This window comes from Salvelinus sp. IW2-2015, linkage group LG32 (genome assembly GCF_002910315.2).
Source record: "Salvelinus sp. IW2-2015 linkage group LG32, ASM291031v2, whole genome shotgun sequence".
Classification (NCBI taxonomy): Eukaryota; Metazoa; Chordata; class Actinopteri; order Salmoniformes; family Salmonidae; genus Salvelinus; species Salvelinus sp. IW2-2015.
This window is the reverse complement of record NC_036871.1, coordinates 37,400,680-37,417,530: the sequence shown is the minus strand read 5'-3', so window position 1 is coordinate 37,417,530 and position 16,851 is coordinate 37,400,680. Positions and strand designations below refer to the sequence as shown.

The 16,851-nt window shown below is 48.0% G+C and overlaps 1 pseudogene; it reads left to right on the top strand.

The window, feature by feature from the left end:
• The window catches only part of LOC111956464 (glycerol-3-phosphate dehydrogenase, mitochondrial-like), a 26,985-nt pseudogene that overhangs the window by 5,461 nt on the left and 4,673 nt on the right, over window positions 1-16,851 (top strand).

The following is a 16,851-nucleotide window of genomic DNA, read 5'->3' as shown; positions in this document are numbered from 1 at the left end:
TGGTCCGTTAGAGCACTGCATCGCAGTGCTAGTGCTGCGCCACCAGAGGTCTGGGGTTCGCGCCGCAGGCTCTGTCGCAGGCCGGCCGCGACCGGGAGGTCCGACTGGGGCGACGCACAATTGGCTTAGCGTCGTCCGGGTTTAGGAGGGTTTGGCGGTAGGGATATCCTTGTCTCATCGCGCCTTCCAGCGACTCCTGTGCGGGCCGGGCGCATGGCGGCTGTTAACCGAGGGGGCGGGATGCACGGTGCTTTCCCTCCGACACATTGTGCGGCTGGCTTTCCGGGTTTGGAGGCGCGCTGTGTTAAGAAAGCAGTGCGGCTGGTTGGGTTGTGCTTCGGAGACGCATGACTTTCGACCTTCGCTCTTCCCGAGCCCGTATGGGGAGTCTGTAGCGATGAGACAATATAATTACTAGGCGATTGGATTACCACGAAAATTGGGGAGAAAAGGGGATTAAAATGTATTTAAAAAAAAAAGAAAAAAGAAATAGCACACACTGTAACGTTCAAAGAGTGAATGGGTGTGAGTCAGGCGCAGAGAGCAGGTAACGGGGAAACAAACGCTTTAATGGTCCAACCAAAAAACGTAACAATAGGTAACGCCGAACATAGCGTAAACCACTCCCACTAAGTACACACTGGTATCTACCGGACAGCGGAAAAACCCATATAAATAAAGAACACCCTCTCACATTTACAGAAACAGGCCCGCACAAACACAAGCGGGCTAATCGAACTTAAATACAACCAACCCAAAAACCCAACAAGGAACAGGTGAAACAATTAGACAAAACCAAACGAAAAGGGAAAAAGGGATCGTGGCAGCTAGTTAGACCGGTTGACGAACGACCGCCGAGCGCACCCGAACGGGAAGGGGAGCCACCCTTCGGTGATATTCGTGACACACACAGAACAGATTACCGCTTCTTAGACTTTCTTTTCAATGAGAATGACAGATCTATAACTCACATTTCTATGTGCATTGTTGTCAGTTGCCCAAAAAGTTAAATATTGCACTTTAAGAATTTGGAACGGAGCCTTGAAGTTTGCAGTGTGGCTATGGTGTATATAATGTGTGGGAATCCATTGCAGGGGCATTTGTTCATTGCTGCCCAAGGCCCGGGCCTAAGCCATGCCTGCTGGTGCTACTCAAGTCACTAGTCTGAGATAGCTTGTGGGATGGGACAGACAGCCAGGGCTGGGCTGGGGTGGGCAGTGCTAGCCTGGGGTGGGCTTGACGTGGGCTGGGGTGCTTGTGCTGTGCTTGGCTGGGCTGTGCTTGGCTGGGCTGATATCTCACATTAGGCAGCAGAAGGTAGACTGGAGACCCTGTCGTTATGTCAAAATATGATACATTAACAAACCAGTTCATGTTGCTTGCTGAAAAAATAAAATTAACACTTGTGCAGAATGAGTTGTAAGAATGAGGACTCCTGTCTGTGTGTGTGTGTGTGTGCCCGTGTGTGTTGTGTGTGTGTTGGACCACACTGGTCTCCTGGGAAATGAGTAACGCTGGTGATGTCCAAGATCCCACCCGGCAGGGTGAAGAAACAGGAGGAGACAGAGCAGTCTTGCAGTCAGACCACGGTACTGCTCTCCTCTTCTCTGAGCCGCGTAGCAGAGAAGGTCAGCTTTTGAAATGTCACGGCCGTGATTGGTTTCAGACGGAATAATTGGAGAGAAAAGACCCCTCAGCCTCCGGGGGGAGGGGTACAAACCAACCCAACAATCTGCTTCAACCCAACACAAAACCCTCCGAATATTCTCTCTGTAGGACAGCAGCACTCCCAGAGACAATACATACAAACATTCGCCTGGAAGAAACGTTAAGCTACAAGTATGTTATGCACATTTCAAATGAGCAATAAACAAAATACATTAAAATAAACAAAATGCGAAAAAAAATATCAACATGCCTCACTCTTCCTTAGAAAGTCAAGTGAGAAATGTGATGAACTGTTGCTCAGGTATCTGGCCTGGTATATTATCCCCCTCAGAGAAGAGGTGGTCTTTCCACTCTTGGAGAGACCTAGTAGAAATCAAATGGGAGACTGATTCAGAAAGCCTTCAGACACAGAGTTGGCTGTTGTTGGTTTGAAAAAGAGAGGCCTGCAGTCAACTAATGGGACATTCTCTGCACAGAGTACACCCAGATAGACCGGAACATCTGATTGGTCGTCTCCATGCCAATCCAGGCCACCCACACACTACACAGCCTTGGCCCAAGGCACAGAGAGAGCACAAGCTGCTCGCAGACGCATTGGTTCAGGCATCAATGGACATGTGAGATCTGATGGCCACCGGCTGCTTGTGTTCTTGTTTGTTGTTGACTGGGTCACATTCAATCACACCACACAAGGAAAAATTATTTTGTTACTGTTGGGAAAAAGCAGTATTTATGAACATGAGTTTTGTTTTGTTTAATAACAGTGTAGGCTAATATGAATTCTTAATGTATGGCAAACCGGCCCAGACATAGCCCACTTAGCAAACAGAAGAGAAGCATCTTGATAAATGGGAAGGTTATTACCATCCTATCGGAGCATTACTGACTGAAGTGTTGGTATGTCCAGCAACACTTATACACTTAGTCATTTAGCAGACCTGTTTCCAGAGAGACTTACAGTGAGTGTAACACATTTTGGACCAGTTCCCCGGTCCAGACTAACCTACCCCTGGACTAAAAAGCCCTTTCAAGAAGATAATAATGAGAAAACTCACCATCATAGTAGACGATGGTCCCACCAGCTTGTCTTTCTTCAGCATGGGGAAGAGTTCCAGAGCCTTGTTCTTACTGAGGACATAACTGCTCTTCAGACACTGGCCTCCAGCTACCAGGTCGTACATCTTTATACCAGCCCAGTAGTATGGCAGCTGCCACCATCTATAAACAGATAGTACAGTACAACATCTTTCCACCAGTCCAGTAGTCATCTAAGATGGCGCCGAAAAGGATGGCTGACGTTTTACATGCCCGTAACCAATTGTGCTATTTTGTTGTTGTTTTTTGCGTTGTTTGTACCTTATTATTTAACTTATTTTGTACATATGTTGCTGCTACCGTCTCTTATGACCGAAATATCTTCTGGACATCAGAACTGGGATTACTCACCATGAACTGGAAGAAGCTTTTTCCTTTAACGAGTCTGACGAGAAAGATTTACTGCTCTCCTCGGAACAGGCCCAGATCCTCGTCATTTGCATGAAAAAAAAGACGGAGGAAAAATACGCAGATCGGGCTGCCTTTTGAGAATCCGTAGGTGAGCGAGTAAACTCCCACTGCCATCAATTTCTACTTGCTAATATGCAATAATTGAAAATAAATTGATGACTACGATTACGATTATCTACCAACGGGACATTAAGAACTGTAATACAGTATTTTGTTCACCGAGTCGTAGCTGAACGACGACACGATAATATAGAGCTGGAGGGATTTTCAATGCACTGGCAGAACAGAGAAGCTACGGTCTGGTAAGAGAGGGGTGGGGTGTGTGTCTTTTTGTCAATAACAGCTGGTGCGCAATGTCTAATATTTAAAGAAGTTTCGAGGTATTGCTCGCCTGAGTAGAGTACCTTATGATAAGCTGTAGACACATCTATCTATCAAGAGAGTTCTCATCTATATTATTCGTAGCCGTCTATTTACCACCACAGATCGATGCTGGCACTAAGACCGCACTCAACCAACTCTATAAGGCCATAAGCAAACAAGGAAATGCTCACTCAGAAGCGGGGCTCCTAGGGGACGGGGACTTAATGCAGGCAAACTTAAATCAGTTTTACCAAATTTTACCGCATGTCACATGTGCAACCAGAGGAGAAAAAATAAACTCTAGCCACCTTTACTCCACACACAGAGATACATACAAAGCTCTCTCCCACCCTCCATTTGGCAAATCTGACCATAATTCTATCCTCCTGATTCCTGCTTACAAGCAAAAACTAAAGGAGGAAGTACCAGTGACTCGCTCAATACGGAAGTGGTCAGATGATGCGGATGCTACGCTACAGGACTGTTTTGCTAGCACAGACTGGAATATGTCCAGGATTCATCCAATGGCAATGAGGAGTGTACCACTCATCATCAAGCTTCATCAATATGCAGACGACGACGTCCCCACAGTGATCGTACGTCAAATCCCAACCAGAAAGCCTGGATTACAGGCAACACCGCCATCGAGCTAAAGGCTAGAGCTGCCACTTTCAAGGAGCGGGACACTAATCCGGATGCCTATAAGAAATCCCGCTATGCCCTCAGACGAACCATCAAACAAACAAAGCGTCAATACCGGATTAAGATTGAATCCTACTACACCGGCTCTGACGCTTCGTCGAATGTAGCAAGGCTTAAAACTATTACTGACTACAAAGGGAACCCAGACACAAGCTGCCCAGTGGGCAAGCCTACCAGATGAGCTAAATGCCTTTATGCTCGCTTCGAGGCAAGCAACACTGAAGCATGCAAGAGAGCACCAGCTGATCTGGATGACTGTGTGATAACGCTCTCGCGTAGCCAATGTGAGGAAGACCTTTAAACAGGTCAACAAAGCCGCGGGACAGATGGATTACCGGACTTGTACTCAAAGCATGCGACCAACTGGCATTGTCCTTCACTGACATTTTCAACCTCTCCCTGACTGAGTCTGTAATACCTACATGTTTCAAGCAGACCACCATAGTCCCTGGCAGGAAGAAGGTAACCTGCCTAAATGATTACCGCCCAGTAGCACTCACACCGGTAGCCAGAAGTGCTTTGAAAGGTTGGTCATGGCTCACATCAACAGCATCCTCCCGGATAACCTAGACCCACTCCAATTTGCATTCCACCCAACACACAGATGACGCAATCTCAATCGCACTGCACACTGCCTTTCCCACCTGGACAAAAGGAACACATATTTGAGAATGCTGTTCATTGATACAGCTCAGCGTTAACACCAAGTGCCACGAAGCTCATACTAAGTTAAGGACCCTGGGACTTAAACACCTCCCTCTGCAACTGGATCCTGGACTTCCTGACTACAGGAAAAGGCGGGCCGAACAGGCCCCCATTAACATCAACGGGGCTGTAGTGGAGCGGGGGCGAGAGTTTCAAGTCCTTGGTGTCCACATCACCAACGATTATCATGGTCCATGAGGCACGGAAAACCATTTCCCCCTCAGAAGACTGAAAAGATTTGGCATGGGTCACCAGATCCTCAAAACATTCTACAGCTGCACCTCGAGAGCATGCTGACGTTGCATCACCGCCTGGTGTTGGCAGCTGCTCCACTCTGACCGTAAGGCGCTGCAGAGGGTGGTGCGTTCGGCCCGGTACATCACTGGGCCAAACTTCCTGCAATCCAGGACCTCTATAATAGGCGGTGTCAGAGGAAAGCCCATAAAACGTCAGAGACTCCAGTCACCCAAGTCATAGACTGTTTTCTTCTTACCGCACGGCAAGCGGTACCAGAGCCCAAGTCTAGGACCAAAAGGCTCCTTAACAGCTTCTACCCCCAAGCCATAAGACTGCTGAACAACTAATCGAATGGCCACCGGACTATACATTGACCCCCCCCGCCCCCCCCCCCCCGTTGGTGATGTGGACACCAAGGAACTTGAAACTCTCGACCCGCTCCACTACAGCCCCGTTGATGTTAATGGGGGCCTGTTCGGCCCGCCTTTTCCTGTAGTCAGGAAGTCCAGGATCCAGTTGCAGAGGGAGGTGTTTAGTCCCAGGGTCCTTAACTTAGTAATGAGCTTCGTGGGCACTATGGTGTTGAACGCTGAGCTGTATTCAARGAACAGCATTCTCATATATGTGTTCCTTTTGTCCAGGTGGGAAAGGGCAGTGTGCAGTGCGATTGAGATTGCGTCATCTGTGGATCTGTTGGGGTGGTATGCAAATTGGAGTGGGTCTAGGGTATCCGGGAGGATGCTGTTGATGTGAGCCATGACCAACCTTTCAAAGCACTTCATGGCTACCGGTGTGAGTGCTACTGGGCGGTAATCATTTAGGCAGGTTACCTTCGCTGCCAGGGACTATGGTGGTCTGCTTGAAACATGTAGGTATTACAGACTCAGTCAGGGAGAGGTTGAAAATGTCAGTGAAGGCACATGCCAGTTGGTCCGCGCATGCTTTGAGTACAAGTCCTGGTAATCCATCTGTCCCCGCGGCTTTGTTGACCTGTTTAAAGGTCTTCCTCACATTGGCTACCGAGAGCGTTATCACACAGTCATCCAGATCAGCTGGTGCTCTCTTGCATGCTTCAGTGTTGCTTGCCTCGAAGCGAGCATAAAAGGCATTTAGCTCATCTGGTAGGCTTGCGTCACTGGGCAGCTTGTGTCTGGGTCTCCCTTTGTAGTCAGTAATAGTTTTCAAGCCTTGCTACATTCGACGAGCGTCAGAGCCGGTGTAGTAGGATTCAATCTTAATCCGGTATTGACGCTTTGCTTGTTTGATGGTTCGTCTGAGGGCATAGCGGGATTTCTTATAGGCATCCGGATTAGTGTCCCGCTCCTTGAAAGTGGCAGCTCTAGCCTTTAGCTCGATGCGGGTGTTGCCTGTAATCCACGGCTTCTGGTTGGGATTTGTACGTACGATCACTGTGGGGACGTCGTCGTCAATGCAGTTATTGATGAAGCTGATGACAGATGGTACACTCCTCATTGCCATTGGATGAATCCTGGAACATATTCCAGTCTGTGCTAGCAAAACAGTCCTGTAGCGTAGCATCCGCATCATCTGACCACTTCCGTATTGAGCGAGTCACTGGTACTTCCCTTTAGTTTTTGCTTGTAAGCAGGAATCAGGAGGATAGAATTATGGTCAGATTTGCCAAATGGAGGTGGAGGAGAGCTTGTATGTATCTCTGTGTGTGAGTAAAGGTGGTCTAGAGTTTATTTTTTCTCTTCTGGTTGACATGCTGGTAAAAATTTGGTAAAACTGATTTAAGTTTGCCTGCATTAAAGTCCCCGTCCACTAGGAGCACCGCTTCTGAGTGAGCATTTTCTTGTTTGCTTATGGCCTTATAGAGTTGGTTGAGTGCGGTCTTAGTGCCAGCATCGATCTGTGGTGGTAAATAGACAGCTACGAATAATATAGATGAGAACTCTCTTGATAGATAGAGTGGTCTACAGCTTATCATAAGGTACTCTACCTCAGGCGAGCAATACCTCGAGACTTCTTTAATATTAGACATTGCGCACCAGCTGTTATTGACAAAAAGACACACACCCCACCCCTCATCTTACCAGACGTAGCTTCTCTGTTCTGCCAGTGCATTGAAAATCCCTCCAGCTCTATATTATCTGTGTCGTCGTTCAGCTACGACTCGGTGAAACATAATATACTGTATTACAGTTCTTAATGTCCCGTTGGTAGGATAATCGTAATCGTAGGTCATCAATTTTATTTTCCAATTATTGCATATTAGCAAGTAGAATTGATGGCAGTGGGAGTTTACTCGCTCACCTACGGATTCTCAAAAGGCAGCCCGATCTGCGRCATATTTTCCTCCGTCTTTTCTTCATGCAAATGACGAGGATCTGGGCCTGTTCCGAGGAGAGCAGTAAATCTTTCTCGTCAGACTCGTTAAAGGAAAAAGCTTCTTCCAGTTCATGGTGAGTAATCCCAGTTCTGATGTCCAGAAGATATGTTCGGTCATAAGAGACGGTAGCAGCAACATTATGTACAAAATAAGTTAAATAATAAGGTACAAACAACGCAAAAAAACTAACAAAATAGCACAATTGGTTACGGGCATGTAAAACGTCAGCCATCCTCTTCGGCGCCATCTTAGATGCACTACTGGACTGGTGGAAAGATGTTGTACTGTACTATCTGTTTATAGATGGTGGCAGCTGCCATACTACTGGGCTGGTATAAAGATGTACGACCTGGTAGCTGGAGGCCAGTGTCTGAAGAGCAGTTATGTCCTCAGTAAGAACAAGGCTCTGGAACTCTTCCCCATGCTGAAGAAAGACAAGCTGGTGGGAGCCATCGTCTACTATGATGGTGAGTATTTCTCATTATTATCTTCATTGAAAGGGCTTTTTAGTCCAGGAGTAGGTTAGTCTGGATCCGGGGAACTGGTCCAAAATGTGTTACACTCACTGTAAGTCTCTCTGGAAAACAGTGTCTGCTAAATGACTAAGATGTATAAGTGTTGCTGGACATACCAACACTTCAGTCAGTAATGTGCTCGATAGGATGGTAATAACCTTCCCATTTATCAAGATGCTTCTCTTCTGTTTGCTAAGTGGGCTATGTCTGGGCCGGTTTGCCATACATTAAGAATTCATATTAGCCTACACTGTTATTAAACAAAACAAAACTCATGTTCATAAAAATACTGCTTTCCCAACAGTAACAAATAATTTTTCCTTGTGTGGGTGTGATTGAATGTGACCCAAGTCAACAACAACACAAGACACAAGGCAGCCGGTGGCCATCAGATCTCACATGTCCATTGATGCCTGAACCAATGCGTCTGCGAGCAGCTTGTGCTCTCTCTGTGCCTTGGGCCAAGGCTGTGTAGTGTGTGGGTGGCCTGGATTGGCATGGAGACGACCAATCAGATGTTCCGGCTCTATCTGGGTGTACTCTGTGCAGAGAATGTCCCATTAGTTGACTGCAGGCCTCTCTTTTTCAAACCAACAACAGCCAACTCTGTGTCTGAAGGCTTTCTGAATCAGTCTCCATTTAGATTCTACTAGGTCTCTCCAAGAGTGGAAAGACCACCTCTTCTCTGAGGGGGATAATATACCAGGCCAGATACCTGAGCAACAGTTCATCACATTTACTCACTTGACTTTCTAAGGAAGAGTGAGGCATGTTGATATTTTTTTCCGCATTTTGTTTATTTTAATGTATTTTGTTTATTGCTCATTTGAAATGTGCATAACATACTTGTAGCTTAACGTTTCTTCCAGGCAGAATGTTTGTGTATGTATTGTCTCTGGGAGTGCTGGCTGTCCTACAGAGAGAATATTCGGAGGGGTTTTGTGTTGGGTTGAAGCAGAATTGTTGGGTTGGTTTGTACCCCTCCCCCCAGGAGGCTGAGGGGGTCTTTTCTCTCCAATTATTCCGTCTGAAACAATCACGGCCGTGACATTTCAAAAGCTGACCTTCTCTGCTACCGCGGCTCAGAGAAGAGGAGAGCAGTACCGTGGTCTGACTGCAAGACTGCTCTGTCTCCTCCTGTTCTTCACCCTGCCGGGTGGGATCTTGGACATCACCAGCGTTACTCATTTCCCAGGAGACCAGTGTGGTCCAACACACATACACACATACACACACACGCGCACACACACACACACACACACACACACAGACAGGAGTCCTCATTCTTACCAACTCATTCTGCACAAGTGTGTAATTTAATTTTTTCAGCAAGCAACCATGAACTGGTTTGTTAAATGTATCATATTTTGACATAACGACAGGGTCTCCAGTCATACCTTCTGCTGCCTAATGTGAGGCATCAGCCCAGCCAAGCACAGCCCAGCCAAGCACAGCCCAGCCAAGCACACCCCAGCCCACGTCAGCCCACCCCAGGCTAGCACTGCCCACCCCAGCCCAGCCCTGGCTGTCTGTCCCATCCCACAAGCTATCTCAGACTAGTGACTTGAGTAGCACCAGCAGGCATGGCTTAGGCCCGGGCCTTGAGGGCAGCAATGAACCAAATGCCCCTGCAAGGGATTCCCACACATTAGATACACCATAGCCACACTGCACTTCAAGGCTCCGTTCCAAAAGATGCAATATTTAACTTTTTGGGCAACCTGACCAACTGCACATAGAAATGTGAGTTATAGATCTGTCATTCTCATTGAAAGAAAGTCTAAGAAGCGGTAGATCTGTTCTGTGTGTGTCACGAATATCACCGAAGGTGGCTCCCCTTCCCGTTCGGGTGGCGCTCGGCGGTCGTCGTCACCGGTCTACTAGCTGCCACCGATCCCTTTTTCCCTTTTCGTTTGGTTTTGTCTAATTGTTTTCACCTGTTCCTTGTTGGGGTTTTTGGGTTGGTGTTTATTTAAGTTCGATTAGCCCGCTTGTGTTTGTGCGGGCCTGTTTCTGTTATGTGAGAGGTGTTCTTTATTTATATGGGTTTTCCGCTGTCCGGTTAGATACCAGTGTGTACTTAGGTGGAGTGGTTTACGCCTATGTTCGGCGTTACCTATTGTACGTTTTTTTGTGTTGGACATTAAAGCGTGTTTTTCCCGTAACCTCTGCGCCTGACTCCACACCCATTCCTCTTTGAAGGTTACAGTGTGTGCTATTTCTTTTTCTTTTTTTTTTTAATACATTTTATCCCTTTTCTCCCCAATTTTCGTGTATCCAATCGCTAGTAATTACTATTGTCTCATCGCTACAACTCCCATACGGGCTCGGGAGAGACGAAGGTCGAAAGTCATGCGTCCTCGAAGAACAACCCACCAAGCCGCACTGCTTCTTAACACAGCGCGCCTCCAACCGGAAGCCAGCCGACCAATGTGTCGGAGGAAACACCGTGCACCCGCCCCCTCGGTTAGCGCGCACTGGCGCCGGCCCGCCACAGGAGTCGCTGGAGGCGATGAGACAAGGATATCCCTACCGGCAAACCCTCCCTAACCCGGACGACGCTAAGCCAATTGTGCGTCGCCCACGGACCTCCCGTCGCGGCCGGCTGCGACAGAGCCGGGCGCGAACCCAGACTCTGGTGGCGCAGCATAGCACTGCGATGCAGTGCTCTAGACACTGCGCCACCCGGGAGGCCTTCGTGTGTGCTATTCTATGCTTCTATTCTTAAGTTTAGTTTTTGCGTCTTTTTACTTTCGGTTTTGCACACCAGCTTCAAGCAGCTGAAAATACAATATTTTTTTTTGGAAAATATATTTCACAGTGGTTTAGATGGTACAATGATCTCTCTACACTATAATTGCATATTTTGGCACATAAACTGGAATTAGGCTAACTTTTCAAATTTTTCACAACCAGGAAATGGCGGAACAATTCTGCATAGAGCACCTTTAAAGAAATCTTCCTTCTTTGTTTCTATTTCTCTTTGACCCCTCCTATCATCTCTCACCCTTCACCCACCCACCCCCCGGCCACAGGACAGCATAACGATGCTCGTATGAACCTGGCGATCGCCCTGACAGCAGCCAGACATGGTGCTGCCATCGCTAACTACACAGAGGTGGTCCACCTGCTGAAGAAACAGACGCAGGGACGGGCAAGGAGAAGGTCTGTGGGGCGCGCTGCAGGGAGTTATCACAGGTACACACACTTGTATGCGCACACACACACAAAGACACAGATGACAGTGGTTTTTGACTGAAACTGTAATGATCTCTCACAGGAAATGATTTTGACGTCAAAGCCAAATGTGTCATTAACGCCACGGGACCGTTCACTGACTCTCTGAGGAAGATGACGACGGGAAAAACACTAACATCTGCCAGCCCAGTGCTGGGGTTCACATAGTTATCCCTGGTTATTACAGGTACAGTACAGGGACAGCCCCACACTGTCACACTTCACACCAGGGACAGCCCCACACTGTCACACCTTCACACCAGGGACAGCCCACACTGTCACACCTTCACACCAGGGACAGCCCCACACTGTCACACCTTCAACAGGGACAGCACCACACTGTCACCTTCACACCAGGGACAGCCCACACTGTCACACCTTCACACCAGGGACAGCACACACTGTCACACCTTCACACCAGGGACAGCACCACCTGTCACACCTTCAACCAGGGACAGCACACCTGTCACACTTTCACACCAGGGACAGACCACACTGTCACACCTTCACACCAGGGACAGCACACACTGTCACACCTTCACACCAGGGACAGCACCACACTGTCACACCAGCACACCAGGGACAGCACCACACTGTCACATTCAACCAGGGACAGCACCACACTGTCACCCAGCAACCAGGACAGACACACTGTCACACTTCACAGGGACAGCACACATTGCTCACACCTTCACACCAGGGACAGCACCACACTGTCACACCTTCACACCAGGGACAGCACACACCTGTCACACTCACACCAGGGACAGCACCACACTGTCACACTTCACACCAGGGACAGCACCACACTTCACACCAGGGACAGCACCCACTGTCACACTTCACACCAGGGACAGACACACTGTCACACTTCACACCAGGGACAGCACCACACTGTACAACCTTCACACCAGGGACAGCACCACACTGTCACACCAGCACACCAGGGACAGCACCACACTGTCACACCAGCACACCAGGACGCACCACACTGTCACACAGGGACAGCACCACACTGTCACACCAGGGACAGGACCACACTGTCACACCTTCACACCAGGGACAGCACCACACTGTCACACCAGCACACCAGGACAGCACACTGTCAACCTTCACACCAGGGACAGACACACTGTCACACCTTCACACCAGGGACAGCACACACTGTCACACCAGCACACCAGGACAGCACCAACTGTCACACCTTCCACCCAGGGACAGCACCACACTGTCACACCTTCACACCAGGTACATTTAGGTCATGAATTTAAATTCAACTCATGAATTGAAATTTTAATTTCAATTCAGCAGCGCTGACCAACCAGGTCTTCCTAAATGTAGTTGTAATTTCCATAGCCCTCCTCCCTCTGCCCTGTTCTTGTAGTCCTGACAACATGGGTCTCCTGGACCCGGCAACCAGCGACGGCCGTGTCATCTTCTTCCTGCCCTGGGAGAAGATGACCATAGCCGGGACGACGGACACGCCCACTGACATCACCGCCCCCCATCCCCAGGGAGGAAGACATCAACTTCATCCTGAACGAAGTCCGCAACTACCTCAGCCTGATGTAGTGGGTACGTAACCCCCAAACTACCTCAGCCCTGATGTAGGGGTACGTAACCCCAAACTACCTCAGCCCTGATGTAGGGGTACGTAACCCCAAACTACCTCAGCCTGATGTAGAGGTACGTAACCCCAAACTACCTCAGCCCTGATGTAGGGGTACGTAACCCCCAAACTACCTCAGCCCTGATTAGAGGGTATGTAACCCCCAGCTACCTCAGCCCTGATGTAGAGGGTACGTAACCCCCAAGCTACCTCGCCCTGATGTAGAGGGTACGTAACCCCCAAGCTACCTCAGCCTGATGTGAGGGTACGTACCCCAAACTATGCGTAAGCGTACGTAACCCAAACTACCTCTGCCGTAGAGGGTACGTAACCCCCAAACTACCTCTGCCGTAGAGGGTACGTAACCCCCAAACTACCTCTGCCATAGAGGGTACGTAACCCCCAAACTACCTCTGCCGTAGAGGGTATGTAACCCCCAAACTACCTCTGCCGTAGAGGTACTTAACGTTGACGTTGGAACAGCACAGTAGCTAGTAATTGTTTTAAGTGCTGGAGACACTACAGGCTTGATTTTCTGATTGTTTAGCTTGATATGGTTTTGCTATTAGATGTAAACCTCCTCTGTGCCTCAGGTAATGATCTCTGTCATCACATGCAGATGAGATTCCCTGTGTTCTCTGACTGGTTCTAGGACCTGTGATAAGATGTGATATGATGTGGCCATCTGGTTTAATAGAACCGTGTGTGTAATACTGACTCTGTCCTCGCCCTGTGGTCCTCAGTGAGGAGAGGAGAYGTCCTGGCAGCGTGGAGTGGGATCCGTCCTCTGGTCACTGACCCCAACTCTAAAGACACCCAGTCCATCTGCAGGAACCACATAGTCAACGTCAGCGACAGCGGCCTGGTCACCATTGCAGGTCAGTACCTACTCTAAAACAAGTGGTATCCTGATGAAGTGCTATACAGCTGTAGTTGTTTCTAGGTCGTTCGTAGCCATCAATTGCTCTTAGCCTATAGACCTTTTCCTGCTCAAATTGGATAGGTCATGTCCTGTATTCTGTCTGGCCCTGTATCTAATAATAATGATCATCTGGTGGATGTTTGGATTTGTGTGAATTGGWAATGTGTTTTTTGCATATCCCATCYCCTCCTGAGACCCTCAGCAAATAGGGTTAAGTGCCCTGCTCAAAAGCACATCGACAGATGTTTTCACCTTGTCGGCTCAGGGGTTTGAACTAGCGACCTTTCGGTTACTGGCCCAACGCACTAACCRCTAAGCTAGCTGCCCTCCTATCGTATCTGTGTGTGTAACATGTGGATGATCCCATCACCCCAGGTGGGAAGTGGACAACGTACCGCTCCATGGCAGAGGAGACCCTGGATGCCGCGGTTGCAGCCCACAGGCTGGGGGGCGGGCCCAGTAAGACAGTGGGCCTGGTGCTGGAGGGGGGCCAAGACTGGAGCCCCACCTTGTACATCCGACTGGTGCAGGACTACGGCCTGGAGAATGAGGTGGGGACAGACCCYTCCCATAGACATTCCGTCTTTAGCCGYCATTTTGGATCTATAATTCTCCCTTAGGCATTGTCAGTTGCACTATGGTTACATGGGCACTGTATATCATATATCAGAACATTTAACATTGGTTAACGGATGAGGGTTGAAAATGTTGAGATAATGTCGCGTTACAAGACAGCAGTACACAGGGAGATTGATCCAGGCTCTAGACCAGGGCTAATCACCTCTTACCCTACGAGGTCCGGAACCTGCTGCTTTCTGTTCTACCTGATAATTAATTGCACATACCTGGTGTCCCAGGTCTAAATCAGTCCCTGATTAGAGGGGAACAATGCAGTGGAACTGGCTTTGCGGTCCAGAGTTGAATTTGGGGCTCTAGTCCAGACCAGTGTACCTTCCCTTTCAAGGTTTTAGAAGTATTTGTACCAGGTAGGAAAGCGCTCCGCTTCCTATCTATGTTAACTTCTCATTAGAGAAAGCCTTCCACACCATTAGGGTGTTTTCTAGAATATTCCAAAAGGTCAGTGCTCATATTTTGACAGCATTTGACCTTTTGGTGAGAGAGCTAAGCCAACCATCTGAATAGCAATAACCCCTTGTTTGGTCATAGACATAACTGTATCTACCCATCACCCACCTCAGCATATCCAAAACATTGGAGCTGTCTACTGAAAGCTCGTATCGATCCATAAGGAGTTGCCTTTGAACAGCTGCCTGCTGCGTTTCTCAATACTGTCTTTGGCAAAACGCTGTGAGTCATATTCAAACTCTGGGAAACAGAAGGAAACGCCTAACACTGCTGCTCATGTCCCCAGGTGATTTATTTCTGACAACGTTTTCTGCCTTAGGTCTTCATGGGGCATATTCAAACAAACCATTAACTGGGCTTTAATCTAAAGTGTCACCCTAAACCTTGTTTCGTTGATTATATGACACACACACAATGCCCTCTCACAACACAAGAGCAATGTCATTTTGTCTTGGTAAAACCTTAAACAAGGATTGCTGTTTTGATTGAATAGTGGCCTGTTTCCATCATTCCACAGGTTGCCCAGCACCTGGCGGCAACGTACGGGGGAAAGCATTCGACGTGGCCAAGATGGCGCGGTCACTGGGAAGAGGTGGCCCATCGTAGGGAATAGACTGGTCTCTGAATTCCCTTACATTGAGAGTGAGGTACATTATGTGTTCTGTTAATGTTCTCTGATGCACACACACACATCATGACCATAGACTAGACTATTATATATCCAATTGAACCCCCCCCCCCCTTCCAGGTGAGGTATGCTGTTAAGGAATATGCCTGTACGGCCATCGATGTGATCGCCAGGCGCACACGGTGGGTTTCCTCAACGTGCAGGCTGCTGATGAGGCTCTGCCACGCATCGTAGACATCATGGGCAAGATGCTGGACTGGAGCGACAAAAAGAGGACGGTAGTCACAACTGTTGTTCCTGTCTACTAGACTGTAGTTCAAATGACTGTCTGGCAGTGTTACAGAAACTATTTTAGAAACACTTTTAAAATAACATATACAAACAACAAAATACTTTTTACGTTTAAAAATAACAACTTGCTTATATCCATTTTTAACTCAAAGATTAATTATTGCCACTGTATTTCCTGTCCAGTAAAGACTTAGGACCTGTTTTAATCCAACATTGTTTTAATGATTCAGTGACTACAATACATTCTCACTCAGCGGACTAATAATAATGTTTTGATTGAATAGGACCAAACCTCAAGCCTGTGCTGCTAGTCAGTTTGTAGGAGCGCTGGAACTGTTGGGTCAGAGTATAATAGTAGGATCTACGCCTTCCTGGATTTCCCTCTCCAGGGGTGTGTGTGTGTGTGTGTGTGTGTGTGTGAACCTTCCCCCAGTTATGTTACTCCCGTTGTCCTGCTCTTTACAGGTTTATTACAAGATGCATGAGTTCCTTTTACTTAAGTTGTTGTTACATTTAGATATGATCCCTTTTCATTAATTAATACTTAAATTAGTTAGGATTAAAGTTATGAATAATGTACACTATATATATACAAAAGTATGTGGACACCCCTTCAAATTAGTGGATTTGGCTATTTCAGCCACACCCGTTGCTGACAGGTGTATTAAATTTAGCACACAGCCAAGCTATCTCCATAGGCACACAATGGCAGTTGAATGGCTTACGAAGAGCTCAGTGACAGTTATTGTGCTGAGTTGCTTCCAGAGGCAGTTTGGAACTTGGTAGACCGCACAAGCTCACAGAAGGGACTGGTGCGTAAAAATCGTCTGTCCTTGGTTGCAAACACTCTCTACCAAGTTCCAAACTGCCTCTGCAAGAACTCAGCACAATAACTGTTTGTCGGAGCCATGAAATGGGTTTCCATGGCCGAGCAGCCGAATACACCCTGCGCAATGCCAAGCTCGGCTGGAGTGGTGGAAAGCTCACTGCCATTGGACTCTGGAGCAGTGGAAACGCATTCTCTGGAGT